At 32.7% G+C, this 26,024-nt stretch overlaps 3 pseudogenes; all 3 read left to right on the top strand.

The window, feature by feature from the left end:
* Nucleotides 1-1,334: 1,334 nt before the first annotated feature.
* Nucleotides 1,335-2,468, top strand: LOC18602105 (metalloendoproteinase 1-like; annotated as a pseudogene).
* Nucleotides 2,469-13,105: 10,637 nt separating this feature from the next.
* On the top strand, nt 13,106-13,773 carry LOC148763265 (metalloendoproteinase 1-like; annotated as a pseudogene).
* Nucleotides 13,774-14,171: 398 nt separating this feature from the next.
* On the top strand, nt 14,172-15,024 carry LOC148763264 (uncharacterized; annotated as a pseudogene).
* Nucleotides 15,025-26,024: the final 11,000 nt, after the last annotated feature.

Below are 26,024 nucleotides of genomic sequence, written 5' to 3'. Positions count from 1 at the left end.
AAATTTATTACTTACAAAAATTGCCGACTGATTTATCGATGAAAAATATAATCGGTTGCTTATTTCCATAAACCCACCTGCACCATCTCCGATTGGTTTCTTCGGAGTTCAAGGCCCTGATCAGTTAGCATACTACTGTCTGGTTACTTTTGTTAGGTCGGAGTCACTCTTATCAATTATTGAACCATTCGTTAAAACTATCTTTAATATTGTGAAGTTTTTCTACGGACTATTAACTTCTACATTGATGATTAATTTTAAAACTTTTACTATAAGTGAATTTATAAAAATATAAAATAGTAACAATAAAAATATAAATAAAAAAATTTCTTGCATATAAATATATAGAAACTAAAACAAAAAAAAAAAACCTTTATTTTCATATGTAATCGTAATTTGCCAATCGTAGTTGATGTAGGATAATGCTTTTATCCATATCAAATGGAAGTGCAACTGAGTAAGAGCTCTGGTTATAGCCATGATAGAGGGAAACATATTTATGCCAAGTGCCAAAATTAATGACACTAAATTAATTCTCCATATCTCCACCCTCCATTTTTGAGTTTATCTAAAGTGAATGGTTAGAAACGAGAGTAGATACCAAACTGCATAAATGAATATAGGTTGGTTTTAAAGGAAGAGAGAGATATATATATATATATATATATGTATGTATGTATATGTATAAAAATATATATTAAATTATTAAAATTTTAAAAATAAAATTAGAAATCCTAATGATCACGTGCCTATTTTATTAAAAAAGTTAAAAAAATGACATTAAAATATGAATTTGATATATTTTCTTCATATTTACTAACTAATAATGATCACGTGCCTATTTTATTAAAAAAGTTAAAAAAAATGACATTAAAATATGAATTTGATATATTTTCTTCATATTTACTAACTAATAAATACGCAAAAAAAATATTAATTCAATTGGACTATACTTACCTATTTCATGATAATATTTCACAGGATCTAATTGTTAATCTTGATAATTTTTTTTTTGGAAAGCATGAATTTCATTAGTGATAATCTTGATAAATATTACAAATCAAATGGGTCTATGAACTGAAATATGTGTATTATATGTTTATATTTAAAAAAATAAGAAAAATATATCAAATTAAATGGGTTCAATGAACTAAAAAAATTAATAGAAGGAACGGAACTCACATCAAGTGAGTGGTGACCTAATCGCCAATTGAATTTTCTTCTTTTTCTCTTTCATGTGTAGAAAACCAAAATAAGCTAGCCTAAACTTCAATGCTCCAGCATTTTAGTATAAATAGGCATGAAGCCAAGCACCAAAATGCACCCCAAAACACCAAAGCAATAGTTGATCTTACTACCTAGCTAGCTTGCAATGGCACCAAAACCTTCTCATCAGGTTTTTGAAGCTATCTTTCTCTTCCTTGTTCTGCAACCTTTTGTAGTTAAGTCTAGACCTCTAGAACCCGAATCCCTTCGGAATCTTGAACGAGCTCAGAAAGGAGATACTCTCAATGGGCTTAGCCATGTCAAGAAGTACCTTAGGGCCTTTGGTTACTACCCCAATGACTTCAATCTTATTGACGATCATTTTGACGACTCTTTAGAGTCTGCCCTTAAAGCACATCAACAAAATTATTATCTCAAAGTAACAGGCAAGATTGACCCTGATACAATTAAAGCAATGATGACCCCTAGATGTGGTGTCCCTGATATCATCTCTAACAGAACTTCTAATGACACTGGGGAAACTCCTCATGGCGTCATATTTCACTTGGTTGCTAACTATTCCTTTTTCCCTGGAAATCCTTGATGGAGCAGGTACCAACTTACCTACAATTTCCTACCCGGTGTCCAGGTAATTAGCTCACAAGTACTAAGACCTATCATTGCCCGGGCATTCCAGACATGGGCAGCTGTTTCTCCATTCAGATTCCAGGAGGTAGCACAAGGCAACCGAGCAGATATCAGGATCGGGTTTTACCGATATGAACATGGGGATGGCTATCCTTTTGATGGCCCTGGAAACATTTTGGCTCATGCTTTTGCACCACAAGATGGGAGATTTCACTATGATGCAGACGAGAATTGGAGCCCTAATCCTACTGCTCCTAACCAAATAGACCTGGAAACGGTAGCTGTGCATGAAATAGGACATAATCTCGGCCTTGGTCACAGTCAGGATCAAGCTGCCATCATGTTTCCATCTCTACCAGCTGGAGCTACCAAAAGGAACTTAGGCCAAGATGACATTGTTGGTCTACAAGCTCTGTATGGCTATTAGCAAAATCTTGCTTGGTGAGACCAATGAAGGTTTCATGACATCAGAAGCTTGATTATAGCATATTAAATAAGTGATTAAACACAGATGAAAGAGTGGAATAAGAAGTGATCTATAAGCAAATATCAAAGCCATAATTTCAATGAAACGTATGCATAATTTCTAGAATAAAGTTGCTGTTTCCTATCTATATAGTTTCTTATACATTTGAAAGCCTCGAAGTTTCCCTTGCATTCATTTAATGCCTGCTAAAAAAGACGAGGCAGAAAATGATAGGTGTTTAGGCTGCAAATGAGCGAAATAATTAGGCTGAGTAATATTTCTTTTGATTTTGACAACTTAAAAGAATTTTTCATGTTTGGCTTAAAGTATAATCGAACTTGGATCAGTATATAATATAAGCTTCGGTTTTGTATGAATAGATCATTGAATCATTCATAAACTTAAATCAAATTATGAGTAAACTTAAATTTTTTTCTCTCAGTAAAGTTAAGTTCAAATTTAAGTTCGTATTTCAAGCTTATCATTTTGTTCAAACTCAAAGCGACTCTAAGAAGTAGCTAATCTTTGGCTTTGGTTTAATTACAAAAACAACAAAAAAATTCCTATAATTGAATTTTCTTCTACTACCTCTAGCAAAAGCAATGGCTACTGTCGTAACATGCCAAATCTGAAAACCCGATCGCTAGACGTGGACGAAAATAAAATAATTAGGAGTTGCCACCAATCTTTTTTATTTAGGTGTGATTGGCTATCTATTAACTCAATTATAATCGACGAAGTTCTAAATTAATTTTAGGTTTGTCGAAAGAACGAAAATTGATCCACGTTTTTTAGAGATGAGTTCGGGAGTGCGGTTACCCACGAAGAAGGGTTAGCACCTCCGTGGCGCCCGTTCCACGAACGGTACCATTTAATCTTAAGTTATCCTATTGTAGCCTACCCTTGATTTTATTCCTATATTTCCTTAATCCTTGCTTATTAATTAATTCTTTATTATATCAGTTGATTGAGTCTTTTATTTAGTTTCACGGATGCACATGATGTGACTGTAAGATGATGTTATGATTTGTCAAATTTTAAATGATGAGGTCGGCAATCTTTTATCGAAAAATTGTTCGTAGATCATCCCAATGCTTTAGTGAAGTCTCGAAATTTTTCTCACCTAAGGATATCCCGGGAAGGACTCATCTCTATGAGCTCTTCGAGGAAATCCCATTATCGAAATTCTCGCCCCATTGATAAGATAAACGTGGCATGCTATAATAGGATAAAATGATGATATCTACATGAACGCATTAAGTTGGTTTGTTATTCATATGATAATATGTTTAATAATTTAAAGTGATTTATTACCTTGTTCATATATTTATTATTATTTTTTTTAATGTATATTATTTTTACAATGATTATTTGAGTTAATAGGCATCGGAGTATAGAGTTCGGATTTATCCCGACGCTTCAGTGAAAATCCGTCTCGAATTCCTCACCTAAGAAATCCACCCGAAAAAGGTAACTCTTTGCTCTTTTTAAGTGGAATTCTATCATCGGATCACTCAAAATATTCATTTCATTATTTTTTTATAATAATTATATTTACATCATGTATTTTTTATTTATTATATTTTAACAATGATTATTTGAGTTAATGGGTATTGGAGTTTAGAGTTTAGATTTATCCTGATGCTTCGGTGAAAATCCGTCTCAAACTCCGAACCTAAGAAATCCACCCGAAAAAGACAACTATTTTCCCTTTTTAAGTGAAATTCTATCATCGAATAATTCAAAATAATCATTTTATTTTTTATAATAATTATATTTACATCATGTATTTTTATTTATTATATTTATGAATATCTAAATATATTTATAATATAAAGGTTTCTCCCTTTCTTTTCCTATCCTTCTTATTCAATTATTATTATTATTTTTTGGTTTTTTTTTTGTTTGTTTTGATTTTCTAACACTAAAATGGACCTACATGTTTAAATATATAATCTTTTCCTATAAAGGTCTAAAATTAAACCAAAATTATATTTTAATTAGATAAAATGAGCTAGACCCAAAAAATTAATTAAAACAGGCCTACAAGCAAAAAAGTAAGGGTTATACCTTTCTAGGACAATATTGGCCCAGCTTGAAGGCCCACGAAAGGCCCTAGCCTGCTACACCGGATCTGCCTCTTGAGGCCCACACTGCTGCTCTTAAAAGTACCGTTTTGGTGCTAGAATGGCCACTTCACGCTGCACCCAAAACAACGTCGTTTAGCCCGCCTCTATGCTTAGGTATAAAAGTTTCTCTTTTTCTTTTTTTTAATTCTCTCCTTATCATTTTCTCTCTCTAACCTGGATGCTTTCCCTCATCTCTATTGTTTTTCTTTTCTTCTTCTTCTTCTTCTTCTTCTTCTTTTTTCTCTCTCATTCTTGGTCCGCAGCTCTCTTTTCTCTCTTTCTTCTTCTCAGCGTCATTCCTTTCCCGTCGACGCCTTTCTTCTTTCTCTCTTTCTTTTCTCGCCGACATCGCTCCTCTCTTGCCAACGTCTCTCTTATTTCTCTCTTTTCTTCCTTACCGGCACATTCTGTCTCTTTTTCTCTCCTTTTTTTTTTCTTTTTTCCTTCCTTCTTTTTCACTCATTTTCCACCAGTGATCATAAGATCGGGCCAATAAACCTTTCCCTTATCTATCTTCACTATAGATCGGTAGATCTAGCCCCCAAAAGCTCCATTTCTCTACCTAAATCGAAGCTCCCCTTTGTGCTATCGGCCACCTGACCTTTAAAACCCACTAAAAACCCTCACAAATTTCCCTCACTCAAGCACATCCAAACCCGAAATCCTAAGCCACCGTCGTCCTTCCTATTTCCCTTTTTTGCATATTTTTCGTATTTCTTTTGTTGTTGATTGTGGTTAGGGTAGTCTGTTGGTAGTTTAGGATTTTTTTGGTGGCTGATTTGTAGTTTTTTTTTGTTTCCATTTGATTTTTTTGGTTTTTGGTTTTTGGAAGATTAGCCCTTTTTTTTTATCGTTTTCTTGTTTTCAAAAATCCCCCCCCTCCCCCCCCATTTTGGTTGTTGTTTTGCCCCCTTTTTTAAGAGCTGGATTGTCCAAATTTTTAGATAATTCAGAGGTGATTTCATAGGTCCCCTGGCACATGCAAGCCCAAGGCAGATGATGATTAGGGAAGCTGGTGTGATGGCCATAGGCCTAAAAAGCATTGACAGTGGGAGAGGGGTATGGGCAACCATGCTCTCTCTTCCTTTTTTTTTACTTATTTATTTGATTTTTTTGATTTATTCACTTATATGATTTATTAATTATATTTGGGGCTCTTGGGAAGGTGTCTACAGTTGCCCCTCTTTGCACATTTTTGAGAATCAATAATAGTGCAAAGACGTAAACACTTTCTTGGACCAGATTGAGTTTCTTCTTTTGTTTTCTTTTTTAATAATAAGAAAAACTCCTCATCTCAAAAGGAGGCTATGTAACTTAAAAGAAATCTTAAAGTTAATTATCTAGAAATTTTAGAGAATATACCTAGAGGTTTTGAAGATGTACTCGGAGGTTTTAGAAGAAAGGTTGTTCCTCATCTCAGAATGAGGCTATATAATTTTAAAGAAATCTTGAAACTAATTACTTGGAGGTTTTGAGAATGTACCCAGAGGTTTTGAAGATGTACCCGGAGGTTTTAAAAGAAAAGGTTGCTCCTCATCTCAAAATGAGGGTACGTAACTTTGAAGAAATCTTAAAACTAATTACCCGGAGGTTTTAGGAATGTACCAGAAGGTTTTGAAGATGTACTCGGAGGTTTTAGAAAAAAAAAAAAGGTTGTTCCTCATCTCAAAATGAGGCTACGTAACTTTGAAGAAATCTTGAAAGTAGTTATTTGAAATTTTTCAAAGTGGTTCTCAAATTAATCAAATCTTGACGTCTTTGCATGGTTTTTGTGCTACGTGGGCTTTTACCTTTCCAAATGCATAGAAATATGTATGAATGTTGACTATCGTATGAGAATTTTCAACCTCAGTGTTGCATGGTCATGTACATGTATGCATGATTGCATAACAGGAGGAAAATTACTTTCATCTCATCATTTCATTTCAATGTATTCTTCTATTGAAAGCCATTATTCCTATCTCTACACAATCTTCTATAATTTTTGTGCAGTTGCCAACTACTTTGTCATAAAAGAATTTCCTTGCTAGTTTTGTCGTATCATTTCTAATTCTTGAAGTCGTTTCCCAAAATATGGCTATCACCAAGGGATAGTGTATCGATTCAAATGCTTGTCTCATCATTTAAAACTTTCGATCTTCATATTACAATAGCAGAAGTTAGTTTTACAAAAATGAAAAACTCTCCATTACTTTCAAAGCATCTTGAATTTTGCTAAAATTGCCCCACAAAACCAATTTTCATGACTAAAGGTAGTTAAAGTTCGGAACAAAACTGAGTCAATTTGACAGTTTTGCAACGTGTGATACTTGAATCTCTTGAAAATTGACGATTACTGTTTAAAATGGTTTTGGATGAGCCAAATGACAATATGGTCTTTCAAATAGACAGGATGGTTTAACACATCGAGATCTTGGTCAACAATAAAGGTTTTTCACCATTTCATAGAGAAAAAAAGAAAAGTTGAAGTTTCTTTGTCTAAGCTCACAAATGTATGGTGATTTAGAATCAAATTTTGTAAAAAGATTCTTTTCAAATCACAATCAAATTTGACATTCTCTAAGCCTCATAATGTGTGGCAAGATGATAAATGTCAAGACCAGCTAGAACAAGTTTAACATTGCAAAAGGCTATTTTGAAATAGATTGGCTCAAAATTCAGTATGGATTTTTTCAATAGATCTTGAATCTTTAAGGTGCTTGAGAGTCTCTTATACACTTAAAAAGTGTCCAACAAATTCTAGCTGCCTTGAAATGGTTTCTCTCTCTGGTGCTTCTTGTTATATCCTTAGTTAAAATCATCAGTGACTTCATAAGTTCCCATCTTCGCTCTAGACTGCTCTATTGGGTTTTCATTCTAAAGCTTCATCTTTTTCACTCACTTCTTCTTTCTCTTTCTTCTTTTTTATTCCTTTTTTTTTTATTATTGTCTGTTTCACCATGCACTTGAAAAATTTAAACTTGGTCAAAAGTGACTTAAGGGATTCAAAAAGGTAGTTTTGGTAAAGAAAAGAAGTCAATGTCTCATTTTCTATATGATGATCTCTTTCTATAAGATAGCTCTTTAATTTAAGTATTCACACTTGATCAAAATGGACTTCTTCAAGCACATAATGTAGGCTATGGTTAAGGATTCTGAAAAAATGGATACAAAAGCCCAAAATATGTATTTAAAGGTGATTAAACCAAAGATCATTTATTACCGCACAAAGGACTCTTTAAAGACATTTGTCCTTTTCAAAGCATGCTTTTTCCACCATTTCCCTTCTATACTTTTTCTTTCTTCCTTTTTTTCTTTTTTTTTTTGTATTTTTTCAATTTTCATATTGATGGATTGAGTTCAAAATTTTTAAGAACTCAAATTTGTATCTACCCCTACAGTATATAAGATGTTCATTTGTCCCTCAGAATAAATCTTATATCATTCATGCTTTTGACAGAAAATTTCCTTCATAATTGCCCCCTAATGTGGGAGGTGATCATTGGTTGAGGTGCATTTAAGAGACGATTCAATAGGCTCAAAGGGGTAACAAGTGGATAATTTCTCATTTGTGAAGGGAAAACAAAACATGGCCATTTATCATCTCAACTATGGTTACTTATATTGAAAAGCAATTCCCTAGAAATGAATAATTTAATATCAAAGGTTGATTTTTCTTCATTTTTTCACTTTTAACACCATTTGAGTATTTCAAGTGCATAATGTCACTATCAACTTTCCTTGCCATTCTCTCACTTTCTTATTTCTTCTTTTTTCTTTTATTTTCTTTTTTTTTACTACTCAGGATTGAATCAACCTTTCCAAAATGAAAGGATTCATCAAGAATGTTTTTCCCTTAATCAACCACTCAAATGAAGGCACAGGGGATAACCCTTAACAATAAAGATTCCTTAGAAGCCTTCAAAGATCTAATATCAGAATACCTTATCAAGATTAACTATTTACAGTAAGAAATGCTTTTGCCAGATGAGAGAGGAAAAATGGTTATTATTTTTTTTTTAAAACAAGGTGTCTTAGACGTACTGGGTAATCTTGTTCTTTTAGTCATCATGCCCCAGAATAACGGTAAAGGATGCTTTAGACTATGGGTTCAAGGTTCACATTTGGTATCCAAATTGAAGGAATTTGAAAGGTATTGGCATATTTGAGACTTCAACATAGTCTTGACATTTATTAACCTAACACATTCAGAGTCTTTATAAAAGTGTCTGATTTGCTTGCTTTCGAAAGGAAGAATTTTACAAAACAATCAATTATAACATCAATCATTGCCTAGACAAAGATCGTTGTCCTTTAGTATCACAAGATAGGGTTGACACATTTTCAAAACTTTACTTCTTTTGGATTTTAAGTTCTTGAATAGCCTTTATTTAAGTGATTTTGGGTTCCCTAGTGATTGGAGAAATGGTTGGAGAATGTTTGCAAGGACAAGTTTGTTCCAAATAGTAACCATTAATTCTTTCGAGAACATGTGTACACTTTATTGCCTAAACCTTTTTTCCTTTTTTTTCTTGTATCTTGAAAACATGTTATAGAAACCTTGACCAAATCAATTGTATCACATCCTTTAGCAAATTAAACTCAAAACTTCAAAAATTTTAATCCAACAAAAACATTAAAGCTTCAATTACAGCTTTTAAAGTTTATATTCCTTAACAAAATCCTACTCCTACCGTGCCCCTGAAAAATAAAAACTCCAAATCATCCACTTTTCCTGCAAGCAATTTGTTTGAGACTTGAAGCTTTTCTTCAACTTCCTAACAAGAGCTCAATCTATGACAAAGTTGATTTCCAACGTTCCATAAGTTCAAGAGTCAAAGTGCCATCCTTGATGAGATTTTCAATTTTCACTTTCAATTGCCTACATTTCTCTGTTGAGTGTCCAATTGCCCCTATGTGATAGTCACATTTAGCATTAGGGTCATAATTCCTTGCCGATGGGTTTTCTAACGGAGTTGACTCTTCGACCACTCTTTTTTCTTTACTTAAACTTGTCATCAATTCGATCATTTTTGCTAACTGTCCTCTCATTTCTTCTTGAGCTTTTTCCATTCTACCCATTTAATCCTTTTGCTCTTCTTCTATGATCCTTACTCGTCGAAAAATGTAATGGACACACTGATCACTTGGTTTAAGTGGACAAGCTATTTTTGAAACCTTTTTATAATCATAAACATGAATTAGATACATTATTGATGCATGAATGAAACGAAAAAATAAACCCCTTATTATTTATAGGCGAAAATACCTATAGTCATGAAATGAGTATTTATGCATGTATAAATGAATGGTCATGTTCTAATTGTATTTGTCACATAACATCCATAAAAAAAATGGTTATCAGGTGACAAATACTTTTTCCTATATGCAAAATTATGATGCAAATGTGCATATGCAAAATAAAAATGACAACAAGTTCAAGTTAGTACAGTAAATAGAAATTCCAAAAGTAATTCTGATGAAAATAATTAATAACATGATACCTTCATTACTTTGCAGACAAAAATTTAGAATAAGGGGACTATGAAAATTCCTTCATGTGTACCTAGTCAGAGGGTATATTCTCACAGGTATAGTTGTACTTAGGTAAAGGTGACACTCGGTATTCTACATGCTGAGTTTGGGTTACAAATGGAGTTAAAGGTTCTCAAATCGCTCCTTACTATCGTCCACATGGACTAGTAACGTGCCCCGATCCTCACCCATTACAGGTTTCAAACGGACTAGGTTCGATATAAGTGAGAGTCTTCACTAGCCCATGTGGAGGTTATCACCTCACGGAGCGTAGCTACTTAACCCCCTTCTAATTAAGGACAAAATTCGGGTAGAAGGTTTATGCATGAATGTAAAATGTGCCGTGTGTGTGAAGGAAAATATCAATTTTGGACCAATAATCTCACATCCCTCTATCCTAAATTCCCCGTAATTATTAAATGGCAACAACAATAACAAAACAACAAATGCAACAAGTAATAATAAAGGTAAATGCTCGAGGTTAAAGAAAACACTAAATTATTTAAGGCTTAGGATAACTTATGATTAATTAATGGCTTGACTCTCAAGGTCCCCAGCAAAGTCACCATCTGTCTAATGTGCCGGGTCTGGGAACCAATCTTCAGATGTGGGCGAAAATAAAATAACTAGGAGTCACCACTAATCTTTTTTATTTAGGTGTGATTGGCTACCTATTAACTCGATTCTAATCGACGAAGTCCTAAATTAATTTTAGGTTTGTCGAAAGAACGAAAACTAGTCCACGTTTTTTAGAGATGGGTTCGGGAGTGCGGTTACGCACGAAGAATGTTTAGCACATTCATGGCGCCCGTTCCATGAACGGTACCATTTAATCTTAAGTTATCCTATTGTAGCCTACCCTTAATTTTATTCCTATATTTCCTTAATCCTTGCTTATTAATTAATTCATTATTATATCAGTTGATTGAGTCTTTTATTCGTTTCACGGATGCACATGATGCGACCATAAGATGATGTTATGATTTTTTCAATTTTAAATGATGAGGTCGATAATCTTTTATTAGAAAATTGTTCGTAGATCATCCCAACACTTTGGTCGAAATTTTCCTCACTTAAAGATATCTCGGGAAGGACTCATCTTTACAAGCTCTTTGAGGAAATCCCATCATCGGAATTCCCGCCCCATTGATAAGATAAACGTGGTATGCAATGACAGGATAAAATGATGATATCTACATGAACGCATTAAGTTGGTTCGTTATTCATTCGATAATGTGTTTAATATTAAAGTGATTTATTACTTTTTTCATATATTTATTATTATCTTTTCTAATGTATATTATTTTTACAATGATTATTTGAGTTAATAGGTATCAGAGTATAGAGTTCGGATTTATCCCGATGCTTCAGTGAAAATTCGTCTCAAATTCTTTACTTACGAAATGCACCCGAAAGAGGTAACTTTTTATCCTTTTAAAGTGGAATTCTATCATCGGATCACTCAAAATATTCATTTCATTATTTTTTTTTATAATAATTATATTTACATCATATATTTTTTATTTATTATATTTTAACAATGATTATTTGAGTTAACAGGTATTGGAGTTTAGAGTTCAAATTCATCTTGACGCTTCGGTGAAAATCTGTCTCGAACTCTAAACCTAAGAAATCCACTTGAAAGAGGTAACTTTTTTCTCTTTTTAAGTGAAATTCTATCATCGAATCACTCAAAATAATTATTTCATTTTTTATAATAATTATATTTACATCATGTATTTTTATTTATTATATTTATGAATATCTAAATATATTTATAATATAAAGGTTTCTCCCTTTCTTTCTTATCCTATCATTCTCATTCACTTATTATTATTATTATTATTTGGTTTTTTTTGTTTGTTTTGATTTTCTAACACTAAAATGGACCTATATGTTTAAATATATAATCTTTTCCTAAAAAGGTCTAAAATTAAACCAAAATTATATTTTAATTAGGTAAAATGAACTAGACCCAAAAAATCAATTAAAACAGGCCTACAAGCAAAAAGGTAAGGGTTATACCTTTCTAGGCCAAGATTGGCTTAGCTCGAAGGCCCACGAAAGGCCCTAGCCTGCTGCACCAGATCTGCCTCTTAAGGCCCACACTGCTGCTCTCAAAACGCACTATTTTGGTGCTAGAATGGCCACTTCACGCTGCACCCAAAACGGCGTCATTTAGCCCGCCTCTATGCTTAGGTATAAAAGCTTCTCTTTTTTTTTTTTTCATTCTCTCCCTATCATTTTCTCTCTCTAACCCAAATGCTCTCATTTCTCTCTATTTTTTCTCTTCTTTTTTTTTCTTTTTCTTTTTTTTCTTTCTCTCTTTCTTGACCCGCAACTCTCATTTCTCTCTTTCTTGGCCTGCAGCTCTCATTTCTCTCTTTCTTCTTCCCGACGTCGTTCCTTTCCCGTCGACGCCTATCTTCTTTCTCTCTTTCCTTTCTCACCGACGTCATTCCTCTCCTGTCAACGTCTCTCTTCTTTCTCTCTTTTCTTCCTCACCGGCACCTTCTGTTTCTTTTTCTCTCTTTTTTTTTTCTTTTTTCCTTCCTTTTTTTTCACTCCCTTTGCACCGATGATCATAAGATCGAGCCAAGAAACCTTTCTTTTCTCTCTCTTCGCTGCAAATCGACAAATCTAGCCCCCAAAGCTCCCTTTCTCTGCTTAAATCGGACCTCCCCTTTGTGCTGTCGGCCACCTGACCTTCAAAACCCACTAAAAACCTCACAAATCTCCCTCACTCAAGCACATCCAAACCCGAAGTCCTAAGCCACCGTCATCCCTCCCATTTCCCTTTTTTGTATATTTTTCATACTTCTTTTATTGTTTTTTTTTATTGTTGTTGATTGTGGTTAAGGTAGTCTACTGGTAGTTTAGGATTTTTTCGGTGGCTGATTTGTAGTTTTTTTTTGTTTCAATATGATTTTTTTGGTTTTTAGTTTCTGGAAGATTAGCCCTTTTTTTTTTATCGTTTTCTTGTTTTCAAAAATCTCCCCCCCCCCCCCCCCCCTTTGGTTATTGTTTTGCCCCCCTTTTTAAGAGCTAGATTGTCTAAATTTTTGGACAATCCAGAGGTGATTTCACAGGTCCCCTGGCACAAGCAAGCCCGGGGCAGGTGATGATTAGAGGAGCTAGTGTGATGGCCATAGGCCTAAAAAGCACTGACAATGGGAGAAGGGTATGAGCAACCATGCTCTCTCATCCTCTTTTTTTTTTTACTTATTTATTTGATTTTTTTATTTATTCATTTGTATGTTTTATTAGTTACATTTGGGGCTCTTGGGAAGGTGTCTACAGCTACCAAGCTTTCTCATCATCTAATTTTCGCAGCTTTTTTTCTCTTCCTTGTAGTTCAAGCTGTTATGGTCAAGCCTGAAATCCAATTTTCCAACTGCTTCCAAAATCTACAGGGAGCTCAAAAAGGATACAAAGTTCAAGGGCTTAATTAGGTCAAGCAATACGTCAAGGCCTTTGGCTATTACCCCAATTACATCAATCTCACTGATGATTACGACAACTTGTTGGAATCCACTCTTAAAAAACACCAGGAAACTACCTTGATACCATCAAAGAAATATTGATCCCTAGATATGGTGTTGCTGATATTCTTAACAAGTCAAATTTTGCTTATGGCAAGCTTAACATGGAGCTAACTATATCTTTGTCAATGGGATGCCTAAATGGAGCAAGTGTCAACTCACCTACACTTTCTGTTCTAATGCAACAGTGATCAATGTTCAACAATTGAGGCCTATCATCGCCATGACGTTTGAGAAATGGGTGACTGTTTTTCAATTCACATTCTGAAAATGTCAGCATGAGCTATAATTATTAATTTTTAAAAATATTTTAGAAAGAATATTTTTTTATTTTCTTTTTACTTTGCTTGTACTCTAAGGAAGTCTAGGATTAGAATATTTCCTTATTTACTATTTTCTTTACTTACACACCAAGTAGGTTTAAGTTTAGTTAGTTATTATAAATAGCTCCTTATGTAATTCTATATTTTTTGATCAAGCAATTTAATTCTTTACTTAGATCTTGAATATTTTCTACATGGTATTAGAGTAGTTTTAATTCGAAAGAAACTCTTTAACACAAATCTCGTACTTAGAAATCACCATCACATTGTTTTCTTTTTTCTATTCATTTGAAACTACAAGGCAAAAACCAATTCCACTGTTTCAACTAAACCACGCAATTCCATGGTTCCAACTGTAACCGACAACCCAACATCACAAATTATTGTCCACTAAGACAATTCTGCATTTCTTACCGGTATTACACTGAATGAGACAAATTACTCATTATGGTCTCAAACTCAAAAGATGCGTATTGGCACTCGCAACAAAGCTGGATATCTCACAAGAGAAGCAAAAATACCTACCCTCAGAGATCCGAATCTTCGAACATGGATTACTGAAGATCACACAGTGAAAAGTTGGCTTATTAATTCAATGAGTCCATCACTGATGCAACGATTTATTTGTCTTCCCACAGCCAAAAGATGTGAGAAGTTGTATCGAAAACCTTCTATGATGGATCGAATGAGACTTGTATTTTTGAATTGAATCAGAGATCTTTCTCTATCAAACAAAATGGCCAATCATTATTAATATACTATAATGAACTTGTGGCTATTTTGCAGGAAATTGATTACAAGACTATGTCGTAGGAAAGAACAGTTGAAGGTGCAGTCCAATTGCATTCCGTGATGGCTAGGCTTCAAGTCCATTTTTTTCTAAGTGGACTTGATTTTGAATTTGATCAGGTCTGTGGAGAAATCTTATAAAAAATCCAAAACTCGATCTGGAAAGAACGTATGTGTATGTCAGGAGAGAATATCAACAAAGATAGACAATGGGAAGTGCACTTCTGAATCTTGAGAGCACAGCTATGCTAGCCAATCGAACTCTGCAAGGACCATCGTCTAGCTCCTCAAAGAATCGAAGCAATTAATCAACAAGAAAATCTGACATTCTGGTATGTACTTATTGTGGTGAAACAAGTCATTCGAAACAGCAATGTTTTGAAATCATTGGCTATCTTGAGTGGTGAGACTTGTGAATCTGCTCCAAAGGAAATTGTTGAAGAGACACTTTATTTTTTCAATCACAAAAACCAGTGGTTTCAACACTTGCAGGAGATAAATTGGCAGGGATGAGAACACACTCCTTAGAAGAGTAATACAGCCACTTGAAGACAAGAATTTATTCTCCCAACCTGTAATACAGTCACGTATTTTATTGACAATTGAATAAAATAAAAATACCTTTTTATGACCTTTATCAAGGGAGGACCCAAATAATTGATGGGAAGAGTTTTTGAGAAATCTCGTAGTTTGAGAAATTATTTGTCTTCTGAAGTTTGCAGCATTGGTAGCTGTAATAAAACAACTTTTTTAATGGTTGATTCGTTGCCTAGAAATCTGCTCATTTTCTTGAAGAAAATTAATAACTTTTTGTAGAGCTAACTGACTACCATTAGTAAAAATCAAAATATCACTAGCAAAGGCTAAGTGGCTTATCTGCATGGAACATCCTAAATAATATTGTAGAAAGCTATAATGATCAAAAAGGTTATTCAAAACTCTTGATAAATAATCTGCAACAAGGATAAATAGTAGCAAAGAAATAGAATCCCCTTACCTCAACCTTCTCTTTAACTTTAAATAACCCACAGAAGGAAGCTTAGTTAATATTAAAATAATTAATCAACTTAGAGATCAAAATAGAAGTTTTTGTTTGGACATAAAGATTTTGAATGACACATTCATCTTATAAATTATAATTTTTTCTATTTTGATATTTAAATTTAAAACTTTTAATTTTAACACATGCAGAATCTCAAATTCTTACCTTGAAAAAAATTTACGGAGAACAAAGACAATATGAGTTGTACACTATTTTTGCATTTTCAAGCTAAATTGCTTCATTACTATCAACTTGTGATAACAAAGAGGTTTCTCCCAGTAGGAAAACTTATTCATAATCTTCATAGCAATCCTACTTGTCTGCATTATAAATATTGGTCAATATACTTGGAAGGTCTTTGTACTCATGCATTTTGTTCAATTGAATCCCTCTACTTGAATTTGAAGCAATTTAGTCTCTCAATTTTGAGAATTGCTCCAATTTAGTTTTTTCCCTTAAAAACTTCTAATTTAGCCATTAAATAAGATGACGTTAGCGCTGATGTGACACATTTTGCTAATGTGATGGTGTGGAGTAACGACATGCTGACGTGGCATTGCCATGTCACCCTTAGACGTGGTAGTGCCACATCAGCATTAAGGCTCAAATTGCTAACGTGGCACTACCATGTTAGTATATCAAAGTGACGTGATAATGCCACATATCATGTCAGAGCCACGTGATAAGAAAGAAAAAAACCAAAAGTAAAATTCAGTAAAAGTAAAGTTTTAGACATGATAATAAAGAGCTTAGTGTTCTTGTTAAAGGTTTTGAGTTCAAACCTTAGTAAAAGCACATTGTTTTTTGGAGAAGAATAGAGTGACGCGGTAGTCTCTTAGCATGCCATGTGGCTCCTACATGCTTACGTGGCATTAAATTGAACAAAACACATGAGAATAGGGACCTTTCGCGTATTTTAACCTTTATTAATATTTTTTACTATTGATTTATGTACTTTATTTTATATTTGTTTTATTTTGGTTTTTAATGATAGTATGGAAAAATTCATTGTGATTATTTAGTTTATATTCATATGTATTGTTGAATTGTTAAATAATGGTCAAGATTTGTGTATTTATTATTATGAAATATTGATTTGTTTTATTATTTTTTTTTGTTTAAACAATGTTGGTTAGAGATTATTTGTGATAAGATTTAAATCTTTTAGTCAAGATTTTCACTTTTTCTCAAACTCAGCCATTGACGTGCTTAATGCTTTATTTTTGTATTTTATATTCTTCTCATGTAGTGGGCATATTGATTAATGTTCCGACAAAATTACCGATGAAATGTTCATCGATGATGTGTATTAAAAAAGTAGTTTGATAATCGACGAAATATCAATCAGTGATATGTATTTAAAAAATCATTTTACTGACCGACGGAAGTATATAGACTATTAAATTGATAACTTAAAGTCTTGGATGGGAGGATGCCAAATCCAATATATTTTTAGAGAAGCTAATGTATTCATAGAGGAGTTACCAAAAGCCGGTGCTCAATGTCAACAGAACTTGATGCTAATGTTCAGGCAGCCAATGATGATTTCTGGATTGCTTACATCTTGGAACCCACCTGCAGGATCTCCAATCGGTCTCTTCAAACTCCCTGATCACAACTGGTTGGGTTCTTTTCTTGTTTTGTTGTGATTCTTCGTTTTCTAATAAAAAAAATCCTTTCTCGCACTACTACAAAAATATTTTTAAAATGCATTACTAAAAATATTTTTAATCATTTTTTTATGTTTTTTAAAACATTTTTTAGATCTAATTTCACTATATAAATTTTTACATGCATTATAAATAAAATGTAACGATAAAAATTACATATATTAACAAAAATTATACTTTTTTATATTGTTACTAAATGTGAAAAAAGTGAAGTTAAAAATTTAAATAGATGCACTTTTTAAAATTTTATTATATAAATGTGAAAAAAAAATCGCCTAAAGAAATGTGATTAAAACTCAATCATTTTATAGTGTCATTTTTAAAAAATTAAACTCTTTGTAAAAAGATTATTTCAAAAAAGTAAGCACATTTTTACATGGATTGAGTAACTATTCATTTCAAGTATCTCCTGTCAGGTTTCCTAAGTTTTCATATATACCTAACGATATTGAATTGTTGTTAGTAATAACATTCTTGATGTCTACATGATAGATTAGTTAAGGCTTACCCTTATTTCAAAATAAGAAAGTTTTTATCATATTATTATTAAGAAATTATATATTGCAAGAAATATTCTTTAAATCACGTTTTAAAATCACAATATTAAATGAATTTACAAATAACATTAGATTCCTTTTCAATTGAAAATTGATTTTAATGCCGTCTAGCATGTCCTCATTCATGACGCATATTAAAAGATTGTATAAAGCGTGTAAATAGGGATCAAGTATCTTTATTTTGGTTAGGCCAGAGTCGTTTTTATCAATTATCATACCATTCATAAGAAATATCCTTAAATTACTTGCAAAACTTGAAGAAGTTTTTTATGAGCTATTGTCTGATACATAGATGATGAATTTTTAAAATTTTACTAAGAGTGAATTTACAAAAATATAGAATAGTAACAATAAAAAACTTGTTGCATATAAATATATAGAAATTATCTTACACATAGATGATGAATTTTAAAAATTTTACTAAGAGTGAATTTATTAAAATATAGAATACTAGCAATAAAAAATATAAATAAAAAACTTGTTGCATATAAATATATAGAAACTAAAAAAAAACACTCTATTTTCATATATAATCGTAGTTGATATAGAATAATGCTTTTGCACCACAAGATGGGAGATTTCACTATAACGCAGAGAAGAATTGGAGCACTAATCCTACTGCACCTAACGAAGTAGACCTGGTATCGGTAACTGTGCATCAAAAGGGACATGTCCTCGGCCTTGGTCATAGTCAGGATGAAGCTGCCATCGTGTTTCCAATAATTCCAATGGGAACTACGATTAGGAACCTAGGCCAAGGTGACATTTATGGTTTACGAGCTTTGTACGGCTATTAGCAAAGCCTAGGACCTATGGAGGTTTCATGACATCAGAGGCATGATTATATCATATTAAATAAGATTAAAAACAGTTGAAAGAGTGGAATAAGAAAATGATATGTAGGCAAATATCAAAGCTATTAGTTTTTATGTAACCTGTTCAGCATAAAATTACTGTGTGTGTGTCCTAGCTATTTTCATATACATCCGAAAGCTTCCAAGTTTTTCTTGCATCCTTTTAATGCCTGCCAAAGAAAACAGAGGCAGAGAATGATAAGAGTTTACCTAGGCTGCAATGCAAATGAGCCACATCAGCTAGCTGAGTAATAATTAGTTTGATTTGAACAACTTGAAAAAATGTTTGAAATTAATTTGGCTTAAACTTTAATCGATACTTGGCTCAACACTATAAGCTTAGTTTGCATATGAACTGATTATACATAAACTTGAACCATCGATCAATTTAAATGGTTCTGATTTTAAACCCTTTGTTATCAACTTCACGAGGAGTTTTTTTTGACCGCAAATGTAAGTCAATGGTATTGCCTAAATTAAGCGCGGGAATTATTTACCAAAACAGAGGACAGAAGTTCATGTGAACAACTAAAAATTTTAATCATACTTCAAACTAAGGTACTGTTCCTCTGTTTCATTTCCCCAATCCACTCTCCCAAGTCCCATCCAAGGCGGAGGGAGGACCTCTTTCTAAAGTTTTAAAATTTTATAATTTTTTTTAATTTTATAGTTTTGTTCTTATTTTTTAAAAAGTTTTATAATTTGATTCTTATGAATATTCAATTTTTTGTTTTCACCCTTAACACGAAATCTTGACTTCGTCCTTGCACCAACGAAGATAATTTATTGAACCTTCTGCAAGAAATATTCTTCGAAAAGATACATGAAAAATGTGTTTACCTTGTTTCAAGACAAAATATATATACATTTCTGTCTCGCTCCCGCCTGCAACTATAAAAAAAGGGAAAGTATCAGGCAGGAAAGGCCTGAAATAGTTCCTATTGAAAAGATGGGAATAACCAGAAAAACCAATTTTGATAAGAAAAAACCAATTACTGAGCATCCATTCGAACAGATTATGTTTGAAGAAATTGTCTTCTATAAAATCAGCTTAGAAAAGATTCAACCATAGTTGCCTCGATGAATTACGATCTCGGAAGCGTGCAAGTTAGCCTGACATTTAACTACTCATGCATCTGGGAAATAAACATACAATACCACTGCAACTCCTACGTTTGAAAGTGTTAATTATTGGGTAGACCTTCAAGCAACATTATACGCCACTGCCAACTGAAAATATACTTGTAAGTTTCCAAATTGATTATGATTTCATTAAAGTTTGTTTCAACTTTGCTTAAACTATTACTTGATTCAAGTTTGTATATACGTGCATCATAAAACTTGGCTTGAATTTTTTACAATCTTAGAATTTTGTACTTGGATTGATTTGGTAATATGAATCATTAACAAAGTTAGATCATGTTCAAGTTGGAAATTTGAGTTTAATTTCAACCTTATCATCATTAAAGAGAAAACATTTAGTTTTCCAAGATAACCATCATGGGATGACTAATTAACATTTAATTACTTCATTATTTGTTGGGCAAGACTTAAGATTTGATCTTAAATTAATTTATAGAATTGTGACGTCGTAGTGAATACGCATGTAAATCTCTTTTAATTCTCGATTTTAACTTATGAATTTAACGTTGGATTCACCACAATTCATACATAATGGACCATTTTACAAAGCATCAACAAGGGAGAAGCATCTCTTTTTTTAAATTCTTCTTAGGTATCAATAAATATTAGTAATTTTATTATAATTACAATTTTTATTTGAGAGAATGAAAAATTCAAACTTAATTTTTTGAATAACGAGATAATATAGTTATTATGATTCAAATGCTCGAATGCTTTTATGTTAATTAGATGTTGTAAGAAATATGCTTTAAATCACATTTTTTTAAATCAAAATATTAAATGAATTTATAAATACACATTATAATTCTTTTCAATTGAAAATTGATTTTAATGCCGTCTAACATGTCCTCATTCATGACACGCATTAAAAGATTGTATAAAGTATATAAATAGGGACCAAGTATCATTATTTTGGTTAGGTCGGAGCCACTCTTATCAATTATCGTACCATTAGTTAGAAATATCTTCAAACCACTTGTAAAACTTGATGAACTTTTTTATGAGCTATTATTTTATACATAGATGATGAATTTTAAAATTTTTAGTATAAATGAATTTATAAAAATATAAAATACTAACAATAAAAAATATAAATAAAAACCTGTTGCATATAAATATATAGAAACTAAAAAAAAAAAATTCTATTTTCATATATAATCATAGTTGATATAAGATAATGCTTTTATCCATATCAAGTAGAAATACAACTGAGTAAGAGCTCTGGTTATAGCGATGATAGAGGGAAACATATATATGCCAAGTGCCAAAATTAATGACACTAAATTAGTTCTTCGTATCTCCAGCCTCTATTTGTGAGTTTATCTAAAGGGAATGGTTAGAAACGAGAGCAGATACCAAACTACAAAAATGAATATGGATTGGTTTTAAAGGAAGATTTATATGTACAAAAATATTAAATTGTTAAGATTTTAGGAATAAAAATTAGAAATCCTAAATTTCACATGCCTATTTGACTAAAAAAATTTAAAAAACTGACATTAAAATATGAATTTAATATATTTTCTTCATACAGTGGCTATTGGAATGTTAAATGGGTTTTGCATAACGATCCCACCGTCTGTTTTCAAGCCTGGTAGGATTTGAGCAAAAGCGTGGTCAATCGAAAGGTGATGAAAATGGCTTTCTATGCCATCTCATGGTCCATATGGTTGGCTCGCAATGAAGCTATCTGTAAAGGGAAATAATGGAATGGATCTAATGTTTTCGACTTAATTAAATTGCAGTTGGCTTAAAAGGTTAAGGCTAAGTGGCCAAGTCTCAATCCCTCCCTGTTGGACATTATTAGGTCTCCTAATGAAGGGCTGAACCACAGAAAACTCTGACGAGTAAGGGTAAGGACACATGTCTGCAGCCTACATGCCTCAAGATGAATGTGGACGCTGCTGTGAACGGATGCCTAGGCGAAGCAGCGATTGGGGGCGTCCTAAGGGATGACGAAAGTACTATCCTTCTCCTGTTCTCTCCATCGATGGGAGTCACAGATGCCAATTCAGCAGAGTTGATGGCATTATCGAAGTGCTTCCAAATTGTGACTACCTCTAGGTGGGCATTCTCCCATTGTATTATATTTGAAAGTGACTCCCAAAATGCTATTTCTTGGGTTCTTAACCCCCTAAAGGCCCCCCTGGAAGCTTCGAAGTACATTAATGAAAATTGAGAGCTTGAAATCCATGATAGCCAGGTGGATGTTAAGGAAAACTCCTCGCAAACGAGGTTGCAGATAGTCTCGCAAAATCCAAAATTGGTAGACAACGGGATTTGATATGGCTTATCTGTGATGATGTTGCGGATCTGAGCAGGTAATTCTCCACTCCCGTCATAGGGTTTGTGATTGGTTAAATTGGATGTAAGAAATTCTTAGGATTGTATAGCAGGTTTCTTGTACACGGGCTGTGTTTTTGCTTATTGTAGGTCTTTTTACTATCCTGCTGAAGTCGGTGTATAGGGGATAGGTTGCTTTGGCCACCTTTCTGATTTTTAATATAGCTTAATAGTAAGGCAATCACTACTTTTCAAAAAATAAATAAATAAATACGTAAAAAAATATGAATTCAATTATAATATATTTACATATTTCATAATAATATTTTACAAGATCAAATTGTTAATCTTGATAAATATGTCATATCATATGAGTTTATGAATTGAAATATGTGTATTATATGTTTTTATTTAAAAAATAAGAAAAATATATCAAATTAAATGGATTCATGAACTAGAAAAATTAATCAAAGTAACTCACATTTATTGTGACCTAATCGCCTATTGAATTTTCTTCTTTTCTCTTTCATGAGTAGAAAACTAGAAAAACCTAACCTAAACTTTAATGCTCCAGCATTTTAGTATAAATAGGCATGAAGGCAAGCACCAAAATGCACCCAAACACCAAAGCAATTGTTGATCTTACTACCTAGCTGGTAATGGAACCAAAACTTTCTCATCAGGTTTATGGAGCTATCTTTCTCTTCCTTGTTCTGCAACCTTTGGTAGTTAAGTCTAGAACTCTGAAACCGGAATTCCTCCGGAATACTGAACGAGCCCAGAAAGGAGGTACTCTCAATGGGCTCAATCAAGTCAAGAAGTACCTTAAAGCCTTTGGTTACTACCCCAATAATGACAACGTGGATATTTTTAAGGATCTGTCTAACGACTTTTTAGAGTCTGCTCTTAAATCATATCAATAAAATTATAATCTCAAAGTAACAAGCAAGATTGACCCTGATACAATTAAGGCAATGATGATCCCTAGATGTGGTGTCACTGATATCATCCCTAATCTACCTTCTAATGCCACCGGGGAAACGTCACATATATACCTGTTCTGATTCTGAAATATTTTAGTTGGTTACTAACTATTTCTTTTTACCATGAAATTTTAGATGAAGCAGGTACCAACTTACCTACAGTTTCCTATCCGATGTCCAGGGAGTTAGCTCACAAATCATTGCCCGGGCATTCCAGAAACGGGAAGCTGTTTCTTCATTCAGACTCTATTCGATAAAACAATGAGCGCAAGCCGATGTCAGGATCGATTCTTTTCGAAATGATCATGGGGATGGAATTCCTATTGGTAGCCCTAGAAACATTTTTGCTTATGCTTTTGCGCCACAAGATGGGACATTTCAATATAATGCAGACAAGAATTGGAGCACTAATCCTACAGCACCCAACGAAGTAGACCTGGAATCAGTAGCTGTGCACGAAATGGGACATATTCCTGGCCTTGGTCATAGTCAGGATGAAGCTGCCATCATGTTTCCAATAATTCCAATGGGAACTACGAAAAGGAACCGAGGCCAAGGTGACATTTATGGCTTTAAAGGAAGATTTATATGTATAAAAATATTAAATTATTAAAATTTTAGGAATAAAAATTAAAAATCCTAATTTTCACGTGCCTATTTGACTAAAAAAATAGAAAATGACATTAAAATATAAATTTTCTTCTTTTTCTCTTTCATGAGTAGAAAACCAGAATAATCTAACCTAAACTTTAATGCTTTAGCATTTTAGTATAAATAGGCACGAAGGCAAAGCACCAAAATGCACCCAAACACCAAAGCAATAATTGATCTTACTACGTAGCTTGCAATGGCACCAAACTTTCAAATCAGGTTTTTGGAGCTATCTTTCTCTTCCTTGTTCGACAACCTTTTATAGTTAAGTCTAGACCTCTGAAACAGGAATCCGTCTAGAATATTGGACAACCAGAAAGGAGATACTCTCAATGGGCTTCTTGATCTTGAAATATTTTAGTTGGATGCTAACAAATCCTTATTGATCTTGAAATATTTCAGTTGGATGCTAACAAATCCTTTCTACAAGATCAGGCGCGTCTTTAAACTCTGAAAATAAAATTTAAGTAAATTTATACATGATTGATAAGTGGTAAAAAAATTTTATTTATATATTCGAGATCCACCTCATCTCTTACTGATGTGGGGTCTATAACATTCTATCACATCCAATTGTATAACGTCCCCATTACACTAGCTCTTTATCAGTAGAGGAGAGAGACTTTTACACTAGTCTGAGTTTAACTCGACTCTTGTATATCTCATAAGAGCCCAGATCAGTGAAGATCTAGATCTGCTTTGATAACAATTGTCACCCCAATCTTGTGTGGCTTTAAACTCTAAAATTAGAGCTTAAGTAAGCTTATAAATCACAAGTCCATATTCTCAACCTAAAAGACATGCCTCATAAGTAGTGAAAGACTTATGTTTATATAACCAAGACTCATCCCATCTCTTACTGATATGGATCCGTGACAAGGGGATTGGCCTCTCCAAAATATTTGAAAATATTTATTTATTATATATATTTAGTTAATGGCTCTTTCAAAATTTTTAAAAAATTTTATTTATTATATATTTTTTAATGGGTTTCGATCCTCAAAAGAACTTTTTTTATTTAATAATTAATGCAAATAATAAAATAACTCCATAAACCTACTCAACTTTACCTTAGTTTAAGTTTCTCTACACTTTTTTCTCTTTCTCTCACTTTCTTTTTCTTTTTCTCTTCTCTTTGGTGTCCTTTTGTTTTTATAAGCTTGTGAGCTTGGATAAGAAAGGATGGAGACCACTCACCACCATTGTATGAAATGAAGAAGAGGTAAAGCTTTCTTTTATCTTTTTATATTTATATTATTTAACTATTTATATATTTAACCGTTGTGTGAAATCTTATATTTTGTGTTTAACTATTTATATTTTATACATTATAGTTTTATATTTAGTATTTCAAGCTTAAATAGAAATAAAATAAAAATATTAGATGTTAACTGTATTATTTTTTTTCAGATTTATTAAAGTATGAGTAAATTGAAAATAATTGACAAATTTTTTGTTAAAAAAAAGTAGATCATCCAAATGATTCTCCTACACTTGAGCCACCAAACTTTAATACTTCAACTCATGAATAAGTGTAATGTGAATCAAAACATCTAAAGCTCAATCTTGAAGAAATAGATACTTTTCATGTAAAACCAGAAATTGGATTACGACCAATAATATGGGAATTTCCTATCAATCAAATAGATGAAATTCGTCGTGCTTATCTCAAACGTGAGCTATGTCAACCCATTCATAAGACGTATCCTTTATCAAATGAAGATCATCCTCGTCGTTTTTAAGCTTTTTGGTTTGAATTATATCCTTCTTGGTTGGAGTATTCTTGTGGCAAAAATGCTATATTTTGTTTGCCATGCTACCTCTTTGGTAAGAACACTTCAAACCGTCCAAGTTTAAATGCATTTATTGAAAAAGTTTTCAAAAATTGGAAGAAAGCAAATAGTTAAAAAAACTGTCCACTTTTGAATCATATTGGATAATATCCAAATTCCCCACATAATGTTGCTATAAAAGCTTGTGAGGATTTATTGAAAAAGTTCCAACATATTGATAAGCTTATCAAAAGATAAGCATCAAAAGAGATCTTGAATAATCGAATTAGGCTTAAAGCTTCTTTAGATTGTGTTAGATGGTTAACTTTTCAAGCTTGTGCATTTAGAGGTCATGATGAAAGTTCATCCTCAAAAAAATAGAGAAAATTTCATTGAAATGCTAAAATTGTTAAAATCTTACAGTGATAAAGTTCATAAGTTTGTCTTGGGAA

This window comes from Theobroma cacao, chromosome 4, assembly GCF_053813885.1.
Source record: "Theobroma cacao isolate CCN51 chromosome 4, ASM5381388v1, whole genome shotgun sequence".
NCBI classification, from domain to species: Eukaryota; Viridiplantae; Streptophyta; class Magnoliopsida; order Malvales; family Malvaceae; genus Theobroma; species Theobroma cacao.
The sequence above is the reverse complement of the archived record's forward strand: the minus strand, read 5'-3'. Positions and strand labels throughout refer to the sequence as shown.